Raw genomic sequence first — 3106 nt, forward strand, 5'->3', positions numbered from 1 at the left:
CTCCCGCCCACCAGCACCAGTTGATCAATTACAGAGCCATTACACAGAATGTCTTGCACAGCTCCCAACACGTGATGCAGTCCACTTGCTGGCCTGAATGTCGGCCGCAGCAAATGAACTTAGAGAACAATCTGAGGATCAATCCCATCACTTAGCCAATTAGACAATAGGGAGACAGACGCCCATTACCGTAAGAACCAATCGATAGTCGGAGCCAGGGGCCAAGGCGGGCTGTCTGGTCCCGTGGAGCCGCCTGGGGTTTGTGTGCAGTAATGGAAGAGAAAGGAGGTGTGGCCTCGCGGCCGTCTTGACGGGCGGCTCAGACGGGGTGATATTGGCCAAAGCTTTTGGCGGATGTTGACACTTGAGAACATGACAGAGAGAGAGCGGCGAGACGTTGGACGGACGGGCTGTGGGAGAGCGTGCTGACGTTTTGACATCTGGACACTGTCCTTTTTACACTTTGGACAGTTTAAGTGGCAGACGTGACATGTGCTGCCATGTTGACCAACAGTCTGTCCTTGGGGAGGGACTCGACCCCCTCCTGAACGTCTCTTTGTTTTGTGGTTCCATTAGTGTCTGCTTTGATGAAGATCTTTTTTTTTTTTTTAATTACAAACATTAAACTGTTTGTTTGTTTGGAACAAATCAGACTCTTTTTCGATGATGAACATGTTTTCTTTCTTTTCTTTTTTTTTTTTTAATTACAAACATTAAACTGTTTGTTTTTTTGGATCAAATCAGACTCTTTTTCGATGATGAACATGTTTTCTTTCTTTTCTTTTTTTTTTTTTTTTAATTACAAACATTAAACTGTTTGTTTTTTTGGATCAAATCAGACTCTTTGTCGATGATGAACATGTTTTCTTTCTTGTCTTTTTTTTTTTTTAATTACAAACATTAAACTGTTTGTTTGTTTGGATCAAATCAGACTCTTTTTCGATGATGAACATGTTTTCTTTCTTTTCTTTTTTTTTTTTTAATTACAAACATTAAACTGTTTGTTTGTTTGGAACAAATCAGACTCTTTGTCGATGATGAACATGTTTTCTTTCTTCTCTTTTTTTTTTTTTAATTACAAACATTAAACTGTTTGTTTTTTTGGATCAAATCAGACTTTTTGTCGATGATGAACATGTTTTCTTTCTTCTCTTTTTTTTTTTTTAATTACAAACATTAAACTGTTTGTTTGTTTGGATCAAATCAGACTCTTTGTCGATGATGAACATGTTTTCTTTCTTTTCTTTTTTTTTTTTTAAACAAACAAAAAAAATCAGTGTTTTTAGAGCCTTTTTAGCAAATGTTCATCTAAATACTTCAGGGCATATTTAATCTGATGCTTCTTTCTTCTTAATAATACTTGGTTAAAATGGAGTTTTGACCTAAAAGCTTTGATGTCCAGTTAGTTTCCCTGTGAGAGGCAGCCAGGATTGTAGCAGAAGATGTAGCTTCACTCAGAAGGTTCACACACACGTCATACTGTATAATATAATATAATATAATTAGGGATGTCCAATATTAACTTTTTGCAGATATTCCGATGTTGTCCAAACCCGTAGCTTCTGATTCCGATATATGCGGCTGTTTTGGTTAACGGCGCAGAAAACATTTCTTTGTGACGATACAGTACAAAAATAATTCAGTTTAACGTCTAAAACTATTTTTACAGCACACGTCATTCGGGCAAAACCCAGGGTTTTCATTATCGAAGGAAAAAAACCCGATAACGATTCTTACTGATGTTACACAATTCAGCTAATACCATTTGGTCGATGTTATTGGATGAAATGTCATCGAAACACTTAATATTTTAAAGAATATATTGTAGCATTTTAGTGGAGTTTAAGCTTCTTATAGTTTTTGTCTACAACATGATCGCCTGCCAAAACATCATCTTAGAAATAATGTGTTCTTAAAAAGTTCTCAGATGAGCTGGAGTTTCTCTGCAGTGCATTCTGGGAGACGAGGTCATCTGTGTTTGTTTTGCTCAACGTTCGGCACAGTCTCTGCCAACTCCATTCAATCATTTGCAAAATGTAGAGCCAGAAACATTGTCTGAAATCTAAGAAGAGGTCGTGGTCGATGTTGAAGTGTTGCTGCGAAGACTTGACACAGTCAACGCAGCGTAGGACTTACATGGTGTTCTGATGGTTCTGCAGTTGGTGGGATGGCTGAAGGACAGGTCGTAGTGTCACGTGTGATAACAGCTCAGGGTTTTAGGGTAAAAATGTCAAAACGATTCTGATGTAGTTTTTTTTTTTTTTTTTTGCATTTCTTTGTTTCAGTTTCTCAATATTTTCTAAACTGAAATATTGAGATATTTCAGTATATTGAAATATTATTTCCTGATCCCAGATCAATGTCCTCAGTCATTGATCAGTTCTTGATTTTATCCAATATTCCTGGTGTTGGTTCATGTTCTTGTTCTTTTCTTTCTTCTCTAGTGATTCCAAATGTAGATCCCTCTGTTCCAGAGTTAGGAACTGATGTTCAGATGGAACAGAGTCTCAGACTAGGATCACACTGGGGAGGGGGAGGGCAGAGTCTGAGACACACTTCAGTGTGTGGATGTCAATGTTTAAAATAAATAAATAAATAAAAATGCAGATGATGCATCCATTAGCTCCGAACGTCCCGCCACAGACACCAGCGCTAACGTTAGCTACGACAGGCCCGGGGTTTTCTGATGGCGGTTTCGACTGGGGGGGCAGAGTCTGAGACTAGGATCACACTGCGGGGGGGCAGAGTCTGAGACTAGGATCACACTGGGGGGGGGCAGAGTCTGAGACTAGGATCACACTTGTCTATAGTATTGCAGTATATGACTATGTAGCGTATCGTTGGCTATTTATCGTGGTACGTGTCGAATCGCCAGATTCTTGACATTACGCAGCCCTAATAACATTTAAATTAATTAATTAAACAGTGACTGTACTGTACACCTATTAAACTCTCTGGGCCACTAAAAGACAGGCCGAGTCGGAACATGGCCCATAAGGAGCAGTGTGAAGCCCCACAAGTTATTACCCCGGCTACAGCGGCCCATTTTGTCTTCATCAATTCTTAAACTCATAAAACTCCCCACCGCCCTTCTTCTCCAAATTGT

The 3106-nt window shown here is 39.2% G+C and overlaps 1 protein-coding gene across 1 annotated transcript in view; it reads left to right on the plus strand.

The window, feature by feature from the left end:
- Window positions 1–3106, plus strand: part of myt1lb (myelin transcription factor 1-like, b) — a 173988-nt gene that overhangs the window by 6485 nt on the left and 164397 nt on the right. The gene's annotated exons all lie outside the window — the stretch shown is intronic.

Source organism: Cynoglossus semilaevis, chromosome 1 (assembly GCF_000523025.1).
Source record: "Cynoglossus semilaevis isolate Cse_v1.0 chromosome 1, Cse_v1.0, whole genome shotgun sequence".
NCBI classification, from domain to species: domain Eukaryota; kingdom Metazoa; phylum Chordata; class Actinopteri; order Pleuronectiformes; family Cynoglossidae; genus Cynoglossus; species Cynoglossus semilaevis.